The 21,139-nt window shown below is 36.5% G+C and overlaps 1 protein-coding gene across 1 annotated transcript in view; it reads right to left on the bottom strand.

Annotated features, from left to right (window-relative positions):
- Zbbx (zinc finger B-box domain containing) overlaps positions 1-12,525 on the bottom strand; it is a 189,314-nt gene extending 176,789 nt beyond the window's left edge. The window contains exon 1 of the mRNA XM_027942150.2: positions 12,332-12,525. The gene's annotated coding sequence lies outside the window, so the exon portion shown is untranslated. The remainder of the gene's footprint in view (positions 1-12,331) is intronic.
- Between the last annotated feature and the right edge of the window lie 8,614 nt (positions 12,526-21,139).

The raw sequence follows: 21,139 nt of genomic DNA, 5'->3' as shown, positions 1-21,139 counted from the left end.
GAAACTATTGAAAAAATTAACAAAACGAAAAGTTGGTTCTTTGAAAAAATAAATAAGATCGACAGACCTTTAGCCATGCTAACGAAGAGAAGAAGAGAGAGAACTCAAATCACTAACATACGGGATGGAAAAGGCAATATCACAACAGACACTACAGAAATACAGAAGACAATTAGAAATTATTTTGAAAACCTATATTCCAATAAAATAGAAGATAGTGAAGACATCGATAAATTCCTTAAGTCATACGATTTACCCAGACTGAGTCAGGAGGATACTCACAACTTAAACAGACCAATAACAATAGATGAAATAGAAGAAGCAATCAACAGACTTCCAACCAAGAAAAGCCCGGGACCGGATGGGTATACAGCAGAGTTTTACAAAACCTTTAAGGAAGAATTAATGCCAATACTTTTCAAGTTATTTCAGGAAATAGAAAAAGAAGGAGCTCTGCCAAATTCATTCTATGAGGCCAACATCACCCTGATTCCGAAACCAGACAAAGACACCTCAAAGAAAGAAAACTACAGACCAATATCTCTGATGAACCTAGATGCAAAAATTCTCAATAAAATTCTGGCGAATCGGATACAAAGGCACATCAAAAAAATTGTGCACCATGATCAAGTAGGATTCATCCCTGGGATGCAAGGATGGTTCAATATACGGAAATCAATAAATGTTATTCACCACATCAATAGACTTAAAAATAAGAACCATATGATCATCTCAATAGACGCAGAAAAAGCATTCGACAAAGTACAGCATCCCTTTATGTTCAAAACATTAGAAAAACTAGGGATAACAGGAACTTACCTCGACATTGTAAAAGCTATCTATGCTAAGCCACAGGCTAGCATCATTCTCAATGGAGAAAAATTGAAGGCATTCCCCCTAAAATCTGGAACAAGACAGGGATGCCCTCTATCACCACTTCTATTCAATATAGTTCTCGAAACACTGGCCAGAGCAATTAGACAGACGAAAGAAATTAAAGGCATAAAAATAGGAAAGGAAGAACTTAAATTATCACTATTTGCAGATGACATGATTCTATACCTAGAAGACCCAAAAGGGTCTACAAAAAAACTACTAGAACTAATAAATGAATTCAGCAAAGTGGCAGGATATAAAATCAACACGCATAAATCAAAGGCATTTCTGTATATCAGCGACAAAACTTCTGAAACGGAAATGAGGAAAAACACTCCATTCACAATATCCTCAAAAAAAATAAAATACTTGGGAATCAACCTAACAAAAGAGGTGAAAGATTTATATAATGAAAACTACAAAACCCTAAAAAGAGAAGTAGAAGAAGATCTTAGAAGATGGAAAAATATACCCTGTTCATGGATAGGCAGAACTAACATTATCAAAATGGCGATATTACCAAAAGTTCTCTATAGGTTTAATGCAATGCCAATCAAAATCCCAACGGCATTTCTTGTAGAAATGGATAAAGCAATCATGAAATTCATATGGAAGAATAAAAGACCCAGAATAGCAAAAGCAATTCTAAGTAGGAAGTGCGAATCTGGCGGTATAGCGATACCAGACTTAAAACTATATTACAGAGCAATAGTAACAAAAACAGCATGGTACTGGTACCAAAACAGGAGGGTGGACCAATGGTACAGAATAGAGGACACAGAGACTAATCCACAAAGCTACAACTATCTTATATTTGATAAAGGAGCTAAAAGCATGCAATGGAGGGAGGATAGCATCTTCAACAAATGGTGCTGGGAAAACTGGAAATCCATATGCAACAAAATGAAACTGAATCCCCTCCTTTCGCCATGCACAAAAGTTAACTCAAAGTGGATCAAGGAGCTAGATATCAAATCAGAGACTCTGTGTCTGATAGAAGAAAAAGTTGGCTCCGATCTACATATTGTAGGGTCGGGCTCCAAATTCCTTAATAGGACACCCATAGCACAAAAGTTGATAACAAAAATCAACAAATGGGACTTACTTAAACTGAAAAGTTTTCTCTCAGCAAGAGAAACAATAAAAGAGGTAAATAGGGAGCCTACATCATGGGAACAAATTTTTACTCCTCACACTTCAGATAGAGCCCTAATATCCAGAGTATACAAAGAACTCAAAAAATTAAACAATAAGAAAACAAATAACCCAATCAACAAATGGGCCAAAGACCTGAACAGAAACTTCTCAGAGGAGGACATACAATCAATCAACAAGTACATGAAAAAATGCTCACCATCTCTAGCAGTCAGAGAAATGCAAATCAAAACCACCCTAAGATACCATCTCACTCCAGTAAGATTGGCAGCCACTATGAAGTCAAACAACAACAAGTGCTGGAGAGGATGTGGGGAAAAGGGTACCCTTGTACATTGCTGGTGGGACTGCAAACTGGTGCGGCCAATCTGGAAATCAGTATGGAGATTCCTGGGAAAGCTGGGAATGGAACCACCATTTGACCCAGCTATTGCCCTTCTTGGACTTTTCCCCGAAGACCTTAAAAGAGCGTACTACAGGGATACTGCTACATCGATGTTCATAGCAGCACAATTCACAATTGCTAGACTGTGGAACCAACCCAGATGCCCTTCAATAGATGAATGGATAAAAAAAATGTGGCATTTATACACCATGGAGTATTACGCAGCACTAAAAAATGACAAAATCATAGAATTTGCAGGGAAATGGATGGCACTAGAGCAGATTATGCTTAGTGAAGCTAGCCAATCCCTAAAAAACAAATACCAAATGTCTTCTTTGATATAATGAGAGCAACTAAGAACAGAGCAGGGAGGAAGAGCAGGAAGAAAAGATTAACATTAAACAGATAGATGAGGTGGGATGGAAAGGGAGAGAAAAGGGAAATTGCATGGTAATGGAGGGAGACCCTCATTGTTATACAAAACTACATATAAGAGGTTGTGAGGGGAATGGGAAAATAAACAAGTAGAGAAATGAATTACAGTAGATGGGGTAGAGGGAGAAGATGGGAGGGGAGGGGAGGGGGGATAGTAGAGGATAGGAAAGGTAGCAGAATACAACAGTTACTAATATGGCATTATGTAAAAATGTGGATGTGTAACGGATGTGACCCTGCAATCTGTATTTGGGGTAAAATTGGGAGTTCATAACCAACTTGAATCTAATGTATGAAATATGATATGTCAAGAGCTTTATAATGTTTTTAACAACCAATAAAAAAAAAAAAAAAGAAAAAAAAAAAAAAAAAAAAAAAAAAAAAAGATGATTATGTTGTTAAGAGGGATTGGTGCCTCTTAACAACATCTCAATGTTCAATAATCCTAGGAGCTTGGGGTTTGGATATTCTTTATTCTGGCTTGACTTTGAGAGTTTGTATACTGTGATGAGGTAGAGCTAGTCTAACTTTACAGGCATGGTCTCATCATACATATAATTAAAATGCTGAACAAGAACAAATTGAGATGTAATCAAACATTTATTTTTTTGTCTCCCACTTCACTGCTAAAATATATATTATGCAGGAATTTTTTAATAATGTCCTTGCATGAAAACTTAGTAAATCCCTGGAGTTTTTTATTCTTTCTTAGGTAATAGAATGCCCTCCAGTAACTTCATTGAAAATTGTGGAGCTGATTTAAAATGAAATTATTCTATATTTTCAACTCTAAGGGAGAGGCGGTTCCCTGAGGGACTTTAAGTGCATTGGGATTTAGAGGGGAGAGGGACTCAGAATGGCAATGGCTCTTTCCAAAGAAACATCTCTTGTCTTTACACTGGGTCCAGTTTTTGTTACCTTAATATTGTGAAAGGGGGTGGAGTCATGGAACTAGTCTTCCATCATATCTTTGAAATTATGCATTTAGTTATTCGTCCTTCACTTCCTTTGGTAAATTGTATCTATCCTATAATGTTGCTTCAATTGAAATTAAACCAGGAATAGTCTCACTCTAAAATTCTCTTTTATCAATAAATTGATTTTGCCCTTAGTATTTCTGATTTGTAAGCTGGGATTGAGGAGGGTCCCATTGATCAAAGACATTAAAATACGTATTTTTCATCCTGTAGCTGAAAACAATCAGTTCATGGATTGAGAAAGTCAGTTGTGGATTAGACACCAGTTAGATGTCATGATGGTTTGTATTTGCTGCTCATTTAGACTTTCCTTTCCACATAAATCCACAGGACAGTCTGTGAAGTCACCATCATGTTGCTATATATCTTAATTTTTTTCCCTGGAAAACCACATGGTAACAACTATTTCAGATGTGATCCTATAAGCAGAGGGCAGAGCTGAGATGCTCTATCTGCTGTACAAACCCACGCACCAGTTCAGCCATCCAGCAGCCTACACCCATCACAGACTAGATCAGCACAGGCTCATTCTATGTAGCTGTGATGCTGGGGGTGGTGTGGATTGAGGGTGACACAATCATCCCACAGTGTTGTGAATGTAAAATGGAAGGTGGGAGGCTGCCCACCACCACATTGCTTCCTCTTAGCTCAGTGGTCAACATACTTTTTTTTCATTCCTTCCTACCTCATCCTATAGCTTTGCAAAGGACCATTTTATAGAATCCTATAAGTATGTGGCAAGGCCTTGTAGATTTTCTGAAGTTTATCATCATGTCTTTATGTTGTTTCCTACATCTGTTGATAGATATTTTATTAAATTTAGCTCAGAGAAACTGACCAATTCAAATAATCCTCTGTGTTAGTCCACTTTTTGTCACCATGCTCAAAATTCCTGGCATGGCCAACATGGAGAAAGAAAAGTCCATTGGGGCTCATGGTTTAATCCATGGGCTCCATTGCTCTGGGCCTGAAGTAAGGCCAGAAAATCATGGTGGGAGGGCATAGTAGAGGAAAGCTGTCAGCTCATGGCAGCCAGGGAGCAGAGAGAGAAAGGGCAAGGATCCAGGGACAAATTATAATTCCCAAGTACATGCCCTTAGTAACCTGCTTATTCCAGTTATGTCCCACATGAATAACCACCCAGTTATTCATTTAAACTAGTAATTCACTGGATGACTTAATTTAATGATTAAGTCACAGGCTTTCATAATCTAATCATTTCACCTGTAAACATTCCTGTATTGCCACATGAGATTTTGGGGGGTACATCTCATACTTAAACTATAATATTTTCCAAAAGGCTGGGCTTAATGGTAAAGAAAACAACATTTAAATTCTTATAAGACCAGTAGAGTAGAGGTAGGGGACCCAGAGGAGGGAGGGAAGAAAAACAGGGAGATATTGGGGAATGAGATTGATTGGATTATGCATGTACAAATATGTAACCATGAAGCTCAGTATTATGAAAAATTATAATGCAACAATAAAATGATTTTAATAAAAAGATAAATTCTATTCATCAAAAAAAAAAAAAAAAAAAAAAAAAAAAAAAAAAAAAAAAAAAAAATAAAACAGTCAATTTTCTCCTAGTAGCTCTGAATAGCCTGACTGAGAACCAGGAGGACAGGCTGCATTTTGAGATCTCTTCCACCCCTGCAAATACTCTCCTGTCTCTTTTCTCCATTCTTAGCTGGTTTTACAAGTGGCCGCAAAAACAAATGTTCATTTGTTCTGCTGGGTGGCGCCAGATCATAACATAACTATAGATCCCAGAAGCATCAAGCTTTTCACAAAACCTCAAATAAATAAATATATGCTCATGACCTTCACTATGTATTTTAAATTTCTCTTTAAAAAATCCAGAAAAAAAAGATACCAGGAATTTAAAATAGTATGAGATAATTTGACTGTAAATACAATTTAACATAACTTTTTCTGATATGAATTCTAAAATATTTTATATGTCCTAAACAAGTCTCCCTACCTATATGACTTTTCCAGATAGAAAAGCAGATAGCAAAGATAATAATATTTGCTAAAAACAGAATATATGACATTATCATTAATGATGTCCTTGTAGACAACTGTGAGATGATCTTTCCCTTGTCAGTATGAGAGCTCCACGGTGCCCCTAGGTGATCCCTATAGAGCTTTCAAGTTGGCTTTTGGCTTTCACATTCTCCTTCAAGCTTATTTTAGGGAACCATTGTCTCATCTTCACATTTACTCACAATTAGGCACAGCTACCCTGCAGAGTGCCTATCTACCATTGCCCCATTGAAAATATTCCTGTTCGATGTCCCAAAACTTACGATTTTACTCAAGTAACAGCTACCTTGATGAATGGACTCTGTGGGAAACCCTGAAGTTTTGAATGATTCTTTGGTAGAGATGGTTAGTTGTCTATCCAAATCCACCCTGCTCTACTCTTCTATAATAAAAGAGTTCAAACTGGATAGGCAATCATCCAGCTAGAGACTACATTTTCCTGACTCCTTTGCAGTTCTCTCTGGGTGTGACTTCGTTTTTACCAAGGGAACACGAGCGGGAGTGATAAGTGAAATTTCTGCCTCGTTGGTTTTAAAAGAAAATTGCTGGCCGTGGACTTTGTTCTATTCTTTTGCTCAGCTTCAATCATGTAGGTGAAGACATTTCCTAGGAAATTACAAATCTTATGAAGCTATTGTATTGGGGACCTACTTTCCAAAATAGCAGCTTAGCCTTTATCTAGCTACTACTGATGTTAATAGACCAGTGAGTTCCTTCTTCCACGTTTGCATTTTTAACACTATCAGCATGGAGACCTAGTTACTTAATGACAAGGCACACCTTTACTGCAAGAATTCTCCACACCTTGGCAAGCCAGCTATGTCTGCGACTCTCACAGCTCTAATAACTTGGAAGTCAAGCACTGTCTTTCTAGTTCTAGCATAACACAGGTTTAGGAATAATCTTAGGTGCACCGTAGATATTTAAAAACAGACATAAAAAATACTCACAGCTTCTAAAATCAGCTGACATAGGTAGCTACCTAACCTGTTTCCACAGAGGATGAGCCCTGAAAATGTTAATCTTTATAAGCAGTCACATTGCTGATACTTGTATATAATATCGACCTTGAAAACAGAGTGTATGGCTAATGTTTAACTGGCTTCCACATTCTGACCTGCCAGAAAATGTGGCAGTTCATTAAAAGATCAGCAGTGAATAATATTGACATTACTAACTTTATTGACATCTGAACAGTGCTTTAATATTAGGTGTCATAAAATTTCATGAACAGTGAGATGCCCAAGCTTACTAAAAACAAACCAGAAGAACATTCTGGGATTAATTTTTCAGATGAAGGATAATAAGGAACTCAGATCGTTAATATTCTTGGTACTACCTGGACACTGTGTAATGGCAACCCTGGATGTCCCTGATGCCTCATCTAAGGCTCTGTTTGTGCAAGTTAGGGCACACCAGGGAAGATACTGACATTACTGAAGCATCGCTCTGGAAGGGGCACTGCTAAAGAGCATCACTCAGACTGCTCTATGCACAGTAATTTTAGCTACAGTTTTATGTTTGGTCTGCCACGTCTGAGTGCCCATCCATAACAATACTTGCAAAGGATTTTTGTTCTCAACATAGTCATAACAGCAAAATAACTCATGGAAGAAAGAAATCTATAGCTTTTTAACCTAATATATTTCTGCCAAATGCAAATACTGCCTCAATGATAACATCCAATGCCTCTTCTCTAAGAAATCATACCCAAGTGCATAGAGAGCAATGCCTATCAGGAACTCAGAACTAGGTCTCAGAGAAAAACATTCTAGAATAGATGGATTGTGTCGGCTATTCTGTAAGTCTTAAAGTGAACCATTTCTTTTCCACTCCCCGTTAGCAGGCATTCCTTTAGATTTACTTTCTCTTGCTTTTGAAGATTGAATAAAACCATATGAAAAATCGGTCTGGACTTAGAAGAGACATAAACAAGCTCCCCAACCTGGTTTCATTCTAGTTTAAGTGGTCCTATCATAAGCTGAAGAATTTTGTTTTTGTCTCTTCCTGTCCAACTTAGCCTATGAAACAAATATTTTCGGGTTAGGGCAAACAGTTGTGTATTAATAAAAGACTTAAAGTTTTCTGGAAATTCTTTAGAATCTGGACAAAGACTGCAACATTTGTTGGTCCCTAGACAAGAGTGCAAATAAAGGCTCAAATGCTATGAATATTTAAAAGTTGTAAATCATGACACAAATTTAAAGGAAATAATTTCTCTTCCTTTTCCTCCTCCTCCTCTTCCTGCTTCTCCTTCTCCTCTTCTTCCTCTTCCACCTCCTCCTTCTTCAGTAAATAAGTCTTTGTAATAAGCCAATTAGAATTCTTGCATTCCAGCCAGTACAGTGGCACATGCCTGAAATCCCAATGAATCAGGAGGCTGAGATGGGAGGATCTTGAGTTCAAAGCCAACCTAAGCGAAAGTGAGGCACTAAGAAACTCAGTGAGACCCTATCTCTAAATAAAATACAAAATAAGGCTGGGGATGTGGCTCAGAGGTTAAGAACCCCTGAGTTCCATCCCTGGTGCCCCCCACCAAAAAAAAAAAGAACTCTTGCATTCACTGAGTTCCTACAATAAAACATGGCAGCATGAGAAGAACACTTCTTAGACCCCAGAAATGAGTAACTTGCTTCTTTCTCTTTCACCTTAACCTCTATCTCACACTGCCAGTGGCCTGACTGCATGCCCATCTCAACCTGTAAGTCCCAACTCCATCAGTCCCTGTATACACAGTTCTTTGGTCTCTTTCTGGGTCTTGGGATAGGCCCTCTATGAGTGTAATATGTTCTAAAGAGGTTACAGTCCAGGAAGTGCCCTTATGCACACCCTGGAAGAATGCTTGAGGGCTATTTGGGAAATGAATTCTAAGGCTTTATATATCTAAAACATGGTATAAAAAGAGAGGCCCAAGGTCCATACGGATAGAATTCCCCCGACTTTGCAGCCTTTTAGCTCTCTAGAGAGAAGAAATGGCTAGAGGAAGGTGAGAGGAGGCTTATAATATGGGATCAAACCCATTTACGTAGTTCTAAGGATGGCTCTGGATCCAGGACAGCAGTAGGCAGCCAGGAGATTTGGAGTAGGGATTTGATCCTGTTTCCTGTGATTGCCACCCAATTTCAACATTCAAAAAGTATCTTTGAATATACCAACTGTTTGCAGTGCTGTATGATGACATGGAGATTCGTCACATCACACTGAGTCACTAGGATATGGAAAAAATGATTTCTAGGCACAGCTTTAATAAACATAGTTTATCTTAGGGGGTTTGTAGGAGATCAACAGGGATTTCAAATTAATTGTTTATAAAAAGAACCATCACAGCAGCCTATACCACACTGACCTAGTTAAATAAGTCTGATTAATATGTAACTCTCTCATTCAATTGTAGGACTATACAAATGATTTTTCCCTCTAAATAAAATGAATATTTACATAGCAGTACAGGTTCATAGACCTGGCTAAGGCACAAGCAAGCTTCCAATCTCTCCCATTAACTAGGGGAATAAAAGACAAGGTGCATCACCAAAAATGAGAAGAAAAATGTTATATTTTTCTCAGCATTCCCTAAACAGGGTTCAAGGGAAGCAAATCCCACTCCCAAGAAAACAAGCCCATCTTTTGGCTGTTCTAGAAATGGTCTAGTTGCATCCCACAGGGGTAACTGGGTAGGTCTAATACACAAAGAGTGATCAGGCCTTTGGACAAAGAGCCTTCTGAACCCAGTATTTTTAAATTGTTCCCAATGCTAATTGTTCCCAATGCAACTACATACTTCCATCACATACCTACATACATCCACAGTTATTTTCTCAAATTGTAACCGTCCCCATTTATATATAGGTTTGGATTAATTTAGGTAAGCGTCTGATCCCCAAAGAAAGAAATTTCATTTCAGTGCAGCAATTGCTTGGGAAACCCCAGACTTCATAAAAATAAGTGTTCAGGGAAATACTACCAAGACAGTTATCTACAATAATATGAAAGAGGATGTTGAAACCATATATTAAAGCTGGGGTGACTCTGTGCTGAAATCCAATTTGGCTAAAACCTGGGTTGGGGAAGTAAGTTACCTGGAAATAAATGAAAATTTGGGGGTTGTATTTACACGTCATATTTCTTCTCCAATAGATAAGCCACTTTTCCGAAAATTAACATATTTTTGTGAGTTACCCCAAACCTCAAGGCAATAACTGTCTTGGTCAGGACTGGACATGTACCCCAAATTATGCCAGATTATTCTGAGCATTTGAAGTTGGAATTTAATGATACTAGTCAATCTCTGTTGATAGGTTGGCTTGTAAATAAGAGAATTTACATAGGTCATATTAAGTCCTATATATGGATGTTATGGTTAAGATATGAGATGACCCCAAAAAACTCATGTATAAGACGATGCAAGAAAGTATAGCAGTGAAATAATTGAGCTATGAGAACTTTAACCTAATCGTTGTATTAACCCACTGATAGGGGTTAACTGTGTGGTAACTGTGAAGAGGTTGGTAATTGGAAGAGCGTCTTTGGGATCTATATTTTGTCTTTGATGAGGGAAGCGCTCTCTCTCTCTCTCTCTCTCTCTCTCTCTCTCTCTCTCTCTCTCTCTCTCTCTTTCTCCTAGTGGCCATGTTCTGAGCTGCTTTCCTCCACCACACTCTTCCTCCATGATGTTCTGCCTCACCTTAGGCCCTGAGGAATACAGTCAGCCATCTATGGACTGAGACCACTGAAAGTGTGAGTGCCAAATAAATTTTCCTCCTCTAAAATTGTTCTTGTTAGGTCTTTTTGTCATAGCAGTAAAAAAGTTGACTAAAAAAAAAAAAAATGAAGAAGCAAAAAAGTTCATGTATAGAGACAAATTAACTTGTCAGTACCCCCATAGAGAAGAAAGAATGAAAACCAAATCTTCCAAAATTACAATCTTATAGCCTTCTGAGGACTTAATGTGGGTCCCTCCAGATTCTGGTCCTCCAGAACCTCAGTTGCACTTTCTTCCTTAGTAATCAAATATTCCTGTGTGTTCAGATAAATTATTCTTTCTTCTATAAGCATGAGTTTGTCTCTGTGGTCAGAAAGCCTTGACTAAATATTGCTAGAATTTCTAATTTACCCTGTAAAGATCTCTGTGAATACTGAAAAAATGAAAGGAGATTCACTGTTCTCCTAATGCATGTTCTCTAAAAATAATTTCTATGATTTTTATATGATAGAAATGATTTTGTTCTTCCATTGAAAAAGATTTTTTTTTTTTAAATCAACATTGATACGCGGTGACCTTCCCTATGGCTGTATTCTGCTCTCTCCCATCAATCCTGCAAAAGACTTTACAAAGTTATTCTGATTTCTTTTCTGGTTTGAGAGAAAGTCATTGGCACTGTGCTACTTGAAACTGTGCAGATGCCTTTAAGTCTGCGATGTGCTAATGTCATAGCATCACATGCTCCTGGTTGCGCAGTCTCACTTCCACTTCTCTTTTCCTTTATTAGGCATTTTTGTAATTTTTATCTCTCTTATGTCAATGTGCTCTATATAAACAAACATTGTGGTTTTGCAGATTTCTGGTCTCAAGATACATTTGTACTCTTAAAATCATTAAGCATGCCAAAGATATATTTGCCATATTAGAAAATAGAACTGACTTTAAATATATTTATACTAATTTATTTTAAAGTCATAATAATAAACCTTTTGCATGTTAACATAAATAACATTTTTTTAGAACCCTGTTTCTTTAACATCCTGGTTAGTAGAAGGAACCTATAGTCTCATTTCTATATCTGCATTTAATCTGTCGCAATATCATACATCTTATGTCTTATCATTCATAAGAGACTGAGGGTTAAATGGGTAAAAACTTAATATTGTTTAGTAGATAGTTTGACATCATATAGTTTCAGGCATCCACAGGAATTCCAAGCCCAAACTGACACAAGTGCTCCTGTGATATATCTAATCAGATCAGCCTAATGATCAATAAGTAAAAAGTTAAATATTTTAAAACAAATTTTTGTTGTGGCCTTTAACTGAGCTCACCAAATGTATGTATTGGGGGCATCTTTTATCAAAACTTCTGAAAGAAGAATCACATTCCTCCTTTAAAATTGCCAGACTATATTTTGGTGATTTTTAAATTGAATCTGAAATTGCCTCCATATTGATCTGGATAGCATACCAGTTTAAGTTTTCATCACCAAGTAGATAAAATGAAAACAAATCAGTAACTGACTTTGCATAAATGTCTGATTATTCACATTGCTTTTCCCTTTGAACACTCACATATATAATTGAATGAAACTAGTATTTTTCAGGCTTGGTATATTTTTTATCCTGAACTCCATGTATAATAAAATTTAGTCAAAATCAAATTGCCAAAGTCTACAAACCAGAAAAAAAAAAAAAAAAGAAAAGAAAGAATGCATGCAAGGATTTGGAATAGTTGAGAAAGTTCAAATACCTCGAGTTCCACATTATCTTTCTTTAATAATCTCTAGATAATTTAATCAAGAAAAAATTTCCTCTTAAAGTCTTCTGAAATGCATCAGGGCAGCGCTCACTTAATCATAGTCTACTTTCTCTTGGATGATTAGTCCCAGGTCAGATCCAGTATTTACCGTATCTAAAGCTATCTGCTTGCTCTTTTCTCCATTGTGGACACACTCAAGCCCCAAGGTGACATTAAGGGCAAGGAAAGCCACTAAAGCAAAGCTGCATAGACTTCAAGGAAACAGGGCAAAGGGCACTGGGGTCACGTGTATCTCCCTTTTCCCTGCTGAGTTCTAGTGTTCTGCTGTCTTCTTCCAAGGAGTTGTGACAGTTTAAAGACAAAGTAAGAAAATGTGGATACAAAACTAAATAAATCATTCTTTATATTGAGTGTAACAACCAACAGAAAAAGCAGTTTTGGTCAGGGGTTTCCAAGTTCTCTCAAGACAAAAATTTTACTTCCAAATTACACCTTTCTTTCTCATGTTACCATTTTTTTTCTGTACATAGGTGAATTTTATGTCTTTAGTCTTAAAATGATCAAGCTCATCTGAAAATAATTTCACTAGATACTAAAACAAATTCAATTTGCTTTAAAGGAAAACAACAAAACCAAGAATCACAAAATAATATTAACAATAATGTCCAGCACCCTAAAAAATTACTACTTATAAGAAGAAGCAGAAATTGTTATACATAAATAAAAGAAAATCAATCAATAGAAAAACAGACTTCAAAATTATAATGATAGGACTGGGGATGTGGCTCAAACAGTAACGTGCTCGCCTGGCATGCACAGGGCACTGGGTTCGATCCTCAACACCACATAAAAATAAAATAAAGATGTTGTGGCCACCAAAAACTAAAAAATAAATATTAAAATTTTCTCTCTCTCTCTCTCTCTCTCTCTCTCTCTCTCTCTCTCTTTAAAAAAAGTATAATGATAATGGATTTAGACAACAAGGATTAAAATAGTTATAACTATATATTTAAAGACTTAAAGGAAAACCTGAATAAAAGTTAGAAATAAAGGACATTTTAAAATAACATTTCCAAAAAATATAATATTTAAAATGAAAAGTTAGATACAACAGAAAAAAAAAATTAATAAACCTGAAGATATTACAATAGAAACTATACAAATTCATGCACAGAGAAAAACATTAACAAAGCTACAGTGTCCTGTGGAGGGATGTAATACAATCTACCATAATTGTATCTGAAAACCAGAAGATATAAAGAAATTTTGTGAAATTGTGGCCAAAATATTACAAATTTTATTTTATTTTGAACAGAATATTGGAAAACTTCTATTTTTTAGTTTGGTGAGGTATGGATTTGAATATTGTGGCAGAGACTTGGTGTGTTGCCAAGCTATTACCTATTCTTGCACTTTCTCTTCCAGTTAATTAAACCCAGATTATTTTCAGCCTGGGTCTTGTTTAGCCCCCAAAGCTAGGAATGATAATGTGATTAAGCCCTGCCAAAGTGTCCTTTGGGGGTTTCTGCAACCTGCTGAAGGGAAATATCTTTCTCTTTTCTGCTTCCTTCTTGCTCTGTAGAGCGTGGATTTGATGGCTGTTTCTCCAAAACTACCCAAGACCACAAGGATAAAAATAAGGCCACATGGATAGAGTTGTTGTAAGAGACTGAGTCTACGTTTATTATGGAACCACAAAATCAGTCCTATACTGACAACCTGCAGACTTATTTTACTTATTAAAATGTATCATTTTTTGAGTCATTTTTTGGAGTAATTTGAAACACACCATACTTTATATAGTTATTACTTTGAGGTTCTCATAACAGACAAAAAATACAAATATGTTCCTGCAATTGTCAACTCACATAAAGTTCTGTATTTGCTTTGTTAAAGAAAAAAAAATGGAGGCTACAGATTAGACATACCTCTAGGAAGTTGCTCATATAATTATAACTGAAGTCATTCTGATTTCCTGAAATGGTATCCCACATCCTAAACAGAAATCATAAGCTTTATGTTCTTATCAGCATGATTCAGGGAAATTAAACCAATCAGCTACAGACAAATCAACATACATGACTCCTTTTTGCCTTGAAAAGAATGTTATTGTATAACAGCAAGGGAAAAGGTCAAAACACTTCCTCCTTTTTGCTTTGTAAACTGAGCTGTAACCACTGTAAGGTGAGCTTTTTGTAACATGGTTTGAAATCCCCAGGATCATGATGTATAATTTTTGTCTCACAATAAGCTTTTAAATTTTTCCTAATTTGACAACTTCAATACAGTGACCCTTCACTGAGCAATTGCCAGGAAGCAGCAAAGTCCTAGGTCCTGTGGGAAAACAAAAGATGAATAAGGACCATATGGTACAGTTTTTAAAAAACACAAATTCATCCTGCACTCCTTCTATTATGAGTACCTCAAACAAAGACCTATCATTAAATGGTTGAAGAGCGTTGATGAGAAGGAGAAACTGAGAGCACCTTAAATGGCCGTTTCAGGAGATGATATATCTGAACTTGGCCTTTAAGCAAAGACCATATACTGTCTATAGAGCTTCTGGGGGAGGAAGAGTAGAAATTCAGTGGGGTAGACGATCGGGATTGAGGGAAAGGGAGGATAGGAAAAGGAAAGACAGTGGAATGAACCTGAGAAATCTTTACTATGTACATACATGAATATAACACCGTGAATCTCACCATTATGTACATCCACAAGAAATTAATTTTAAAAAATAACTGGGTAAATGGCAGAAAGATCAATAGAGGGAAGAGAGCAAGGGATGGGGAAAGGAGAGGTATAGGGATCTGAACTAGAACATGATATATTCCATGCTTTTGTGATTATGTTAAAACAGATTCTACTGTCATTATAACTAAAAGTAACCAATAAAAAGTGTCAAAAAAAAAAAAAAGGTAAATGTCACTGGGCAAAGAAACACATTCAGCAGAAGCAGAAGGAGCAGCTTAAGCAGTCATCTAACAGATGAGACTGGGACTGTACTTGAAGATCAAGCACAGTAAGTGAGAATTGGAAATGGAGGATGAAACTACGGAAGGCTTTGAATATTGACTAAAGGGTCTTTTCTTGCTTTTTTTTTTCTGTGCAGTAAGGAATCACCATCTTTATTATCATTTTTTTAATATTTATTTTTTAGATGTAGACGGACACAACCCAATGCCTTTTTTTTTAAATGTGGTGCTGAGTCTCGAACCCGGGTCCCTCCCTTGCTAGGTGAGGCTCTACCACTGAGCCACAATCCCAGATAATTAATAAATAATCTTTATTATTTATGTAGCTTTTTCATTTGGATTTTTAAGATTATCTTTTCTTATTGTCCTCTTTCTTCATTGGATTCAGTGGCTTCTTTTCTACTTTATTGATTATTAGATCTTTCTGAGTATACTAGAGAGAGAGAAAAAAAATTGAAAAGATCTTAGAAGAAAAAAACGCACTGCTCAAGGTGTGTTTTTCAGACCAATAGCATCAGCATCACCTGTCAACCTGTCAGAAATGCAAGTGCTCAAGTCCAACCCAGACTCACCAGATCTGGGGCTGGGGCTGGCCACTTGTGCTGTAACAAGCCATACAGGTGATTCTGATTCCATCAAATGCAAGAACTACTGGCTCTGTGATGGAGAGGTGAGGTTTAAAATCAAAGCTTTAGAGTTTAAATACAATTCTACCATTTGCTAGATATGACCCTTGAACAAATCCCCTTAACCTTTTGGAAAATCAATTTCCTCTTTTTATAATGGATGTGAAAGACATGTGAGGATTATAAAAGACACTACATATCACTCAAAATTGTTAAGATCTTTCTAAACATAAACTATAGTTATTTACGAAAGAGGAAACCTGTGAGAAGTTTTGCTCTGAATACCTTGATGGATATAAGAATATGAATAGTGTGACACAAATCATGACAACTAAATAATTTAAAACCAATGAGTGTGTATAATCCAGAGGAAAATCCGTTTTGGTCTCTGCAGATGCCTGTTGAGAACTTGCTCAGATCAGCTTTTCTTCTGTAATTTTCTGTGAAGCATTGAAGCATATGCTTTTAAATATTATTAGCAAGGCCATGTACTCATGCCTTGCAAGGGGGAATAATTTTTTTATTAATCAAAAATCTGTTTGAGTTAAGTGCCGTGACGCATACATGTAATTCCAGCAACCGGGAGGCTGAAACAGGAGGATTACATGAGCAGAGATCTATTTTTGTGGTATTTGAGAGATTATTTGTGACAAGAGTTAGTGTTAACTTGGTACCTCTAACAGGTGTATAACACAGAGTATGTGGTATAATTTGAAGCTGGACAGCAAAAACAATACTACCAACCTAACACAAACTATAGCAGGTTGAAAGAAAGGAAAGCTTATTAAACTGGAAATATTAAAAAAAAATGGTTGCCAATAATAACTTGGAAAGCAGACTACGTAAATACTGGCCCAGTATCTACCCAAAGACTACCCGATGCAGGAATTCCTGGCTGATTTGAGGTCAGGCTGCAGAGGATCTCTGTGGCACACATTCATAGAAGAACTGGGGCTAACAGAAGATCTGTCATCTTCTAGACGTGAATTAGAGGGTCACGTTGGCATCAGAATGGCTGGATAAGAGAGCAAGTGGAGAGCTATGGTTGTTTCTTCACCATTTGAGCTCACAAGGGATGAACTGGCCTGCCTTCACATTCTGCTGATGAGAACCAGTTACTAAGCTCCACTTGGAAAAATGCAAGCATGGATGAAGCGAAGTCCCTGGCTAGGCTGACACTGCCCAGCACAGGCCTACATTGTGAATCCATAGTCAAAAACCTTTACGAGACAGAGGTCTCTACCACAATAGTGAAAATGTTCCTACAAGCATTGGTTTTAAAAATTAAATCTCAAACCCATAGACAACTATAAATAATGCATTGGACCAAGATCCTAGTGAGAGGCACATTCTGGAATTTATATTGTTTTGTGGGAAAATTCTGCTTATGTACAGTAGTGGCTCAAAAGACATCATTTCAAAGATGCCTCTTTACTGTGAAGTCAAAAGATTTACAACGATGGGCATCTGGAATAAAGACTTTACATAGTATTTGTCTAACCTTTCATTGTATAGGTGAGAACACTAAAGCACCCAGAGAACTGCGGTAACAAGCCCAGAAGTATAATGTTAGACAGTAAAAAGTATCTCCTCTTTCAATTCCTTTATATTACGCCATCAGGGTGGTCACCTCAGGCATCAAAAGAAGAAAGAAACTAGATATTTTACCTCTTCAATATCAGGCTTCAGATTCACACATTATCACATAAGAAACCAGGGAAGAAAAGAGGGAGAGAGATGTGATGGAAAAATTGCTCCTAGCAAGCACAAAGATTAAAGAACACCCACCTCTCCACCATCTGTATGGAGCCCATCTCAGGGTCCCTCAGAGAATGAATTCAAGTGGTTGGAGGCCATATTGTGAGGAAATGTCTGATTTTCAAGGGTCCAAAGCACTGAATTCTAATGAAACCTGCCTAAAGTTTTCTCTGTATCTTTCAAGGTTTCTAGCTCTTTATTATTCAATTCAGGAGAATTTCATATACCTCTCCCAAAAGAAGAAATTGTTTCTTATCTCAGGCCTTAGAGCTCCTGATTCTCACTGCCTCTAAAATATGTCATACAGCAGACTCCTCTAAAATGTCATGAATTATAAATATATGATGTCAAATATATTCAATTCCAAAGTTTCCATTGGAATTCTACTCCCCGAATGATCATTTTGCCTCAGGAAGAAAGATATATATGAGATATATGTATATGAATTTTTCAACATTTTATCCCATATAGATAATATATCCTAAAAATTGTGCAAAGATTTTTTTTGCCAAGAAAATTATTTCATACTTATTTTCTTTCATTGAATGATATATGTTTTGTGTGTGTGTGTTTCGTACCAGGGATTTAAACCCAGAGCACTTGACCACTGAACCACATCCCCAGCCCTTCTTAATTTGTGTTTTGAGATAGTGTCTCACTAAATTGCTTAGAGTCTTGCTAAATTGTTGAGGCTGTCCTCTAATTTGCATCTTCCTGCCTCAGTCTTCTGAGTTGCTGGGATTATGGGCATGTACCACTATGTCCAGCATTAGATATATGCTTTATAAATATATTCTAGGCATTTTAACCTCATGATATGGAAATATAATGTTAGTTGCAACTGGAGGTGAAAATTAATGGTGTTAATTTGGGAAGTGCTTGGGCAACTGTTTCTAGAGATTTTTACCTTGAACCTACACCAGAAAACTACTCTTTCTTCCATAAAAACTTAAACTCTCATTTTTTTTCAGCTAAATAACAGACCACATGAAGACTGTGAAATCATAGAATAAAATAATCAAAAGTTTCATATAATTCAGTCAAATTCAATAGTTGGAAATTTGAATCAGACATTTAGCAAACCTTACTAAAGAAAAGCAAATATGTTAGGAATACATTGTAAGAACATGCTCTTAAATAGAAACACAGGCATCACCTAATTGTGTCATCTCAATTATTAAAACTCCTTTTATTTTCCTATCTTGCTTTATTAATGTCATCATTTATCAGGATTTTGAATTAACTTGTTTTTGTGTTTCTTCACTGGCTTATCACCAACATGATGTTAGCTCCGTGAGAGCACAGATCTTGTAAGTTATATTCACTGGCATATCTCCAGTATCTAGAACACTGCCTTGGAACCTCCTGTAAGCTCAATTAATGTCCTCACTACTATGTTAATAATATTTGTGAATGAATGAAGCCCCAGAGCAGACCAATGATACATGGAAGAGGAACTCAGGCAATCCAAGGAAACAGGAACCTGTACCACACTGAATAAAATCACTCTCGTCTTAACTCATTCTCTTCTTCTGAATCAACAAAGTGTATTTTTAAACCAGTTCCTTCATAAGGAAGAGCTAGATATGTATGCCACAAATGTCTAGTGTAGCATTATCATACAGATTAGTCTTTACTATGTTATATGTCAGTTATCTTGAGTTGACAGTAGAGGAATGGACATTATTTTTAATTGTGTTATGGATTTAAGCAATCACAATCTTAAAGTTGTCTTCATACTATCTTACAGTATTATTCTAGGCTTTGATGTATGTGATACCTAGACTTTGAAGACTACACTTAAATAGAAGGAGAAATGTAGCAGAGTGTGCCACCCCAAAATATGCCACTCTGGCATAAGTATTATTTTGAACTAAAGGCAATTGAGAATAAGTAGGTAAAATACAACCTCTCTGCCCTCCCTAAATTTGCCTAAAAACAGGACACAAATTTACAAAAGTGTTCCCATTCTCCTATCAGGAATGACAAAAGTTGATCATTGAAGACAACTGCAGATACTTATCAGACTGGGGATATTACCACAGACATCTATTTAAAAAAACTGTACTAACTAGGCTTTATCTATGATATATTTGCCTTCCCACAATTTTCCACCCCTACAAAGCAAAGGTCCTTTTCTTTTGTCTTGTCAATTCCAAAAGATGGTATTGTTCTTTATGGAAGATGCTGTGTAAGCCTCATCTTTGAGGTTTTTCAATTTTTTCCCCTGGGTGTCTTTCACATAAGTATGAAATATAAATGTTAAAAACTTCTGTTTTTCTATTGTTAATCTCTCATTGGCTACAGAAGGTCCCAACTAAGAACTATGAAGAGTAAAGGAAAAATTATTTTCTTCCTTCCCTACAGTGGGTCTTCTAGATCAAATGGACTCGAGTTCAAATCTACCCACCGTATTTCTGTAATTTATTTTGTGTCCTTGACTGATTTATATAATTTATTTGAGTCTCAGTTTCTTTATCTGAAAGAAAGGTAAATTGTTTCATAGAATTTAGGGCATATTTAGCATAATGTCCATAAATTACCAGATACATAATGAGGGCTCAATAAGAGGTAGAAATTATCAGTAAGGTCCCTGCCCAAAATTGCCATTACAAACAAAAAACATTTTACACTGTTAGCAAGAAAATGGGGGAAAAAAAACACTATGAAGCAAGTCACATGAAGTCATATGGTAATGTAGTATTATTTTTGATGTGCAGATAAGATATTTCAAGGTATTCAGAGGAAAGGTTCTGCTTTTAATCTTTATATAGTACATGCTTGGCTTTAACACTTCCTTAGCTTGGTATTATAGGATGGTGGAAGGTTACCCTCCTGAATCACGCTAATTCGGCTGCCACTTTTGCCTAAGCAACTAGAAAAGCTCTATAAAAGTTCTTAGCATTTCCACTTTCTGTACATGTTTAAAGCATAAATCAGCAGGAAAAAAAATGATATGTTCCAAGCAGTATCGAAGCAAGGCTGACATTAAATGCCACACCTGGAAGAACAAGTGAAGATTAAAAGTACCCAAAGTTTGTCGACTCTCATAGATACTGAGCCTCAGTGTCCTAAGCTGCATCTCAGGCATACACCATGCCCAGGCTTCCTTGATTTTTACCTCCCCTTGGGCTGGATAATGTTTGGGGATGTGATAGACCAGTCTTCTAGGAATGTGGGGAATTTGGTATCCAACACAGGACTTTGATATTTAAGTGATTTTAGGATTGTTCTAGCATTAACAGTTATCTTTTATGTAAGCTCTCTGCTTTTGATTCATATAGGTTTTATAAAACCTTCGGAAAAAAAAGAAACAAACACGTATCTGAGTTCACTTACTCATTAATACAGGGCTATACTAATATAGGTTAATACAGGCATAGCTTTAAACAGAAAAATGATACCAAGAAGATATTTTCAAATTGATGATATTTTGCAAA

This window comes from Marmota flaviventris, chromosome 8 (genome assembly GCF_047511675.1).
Source record: "Marmota flaviventris isolate mMarFla1 chromosome 8, mMarFla1.hap1, whole genome shotgun sequence".
In the NCBI taxonomy this organism is placed as follows: domain Eukaryota; kingdom Metazoa; phylum Chordata; class Mammalia; order Rodentia; family Sciuridae; genus Marmota; species Marmota flaviventris.
This window is presented reverse-complemented; position numbering and strand designations above follow the sequence as displayed.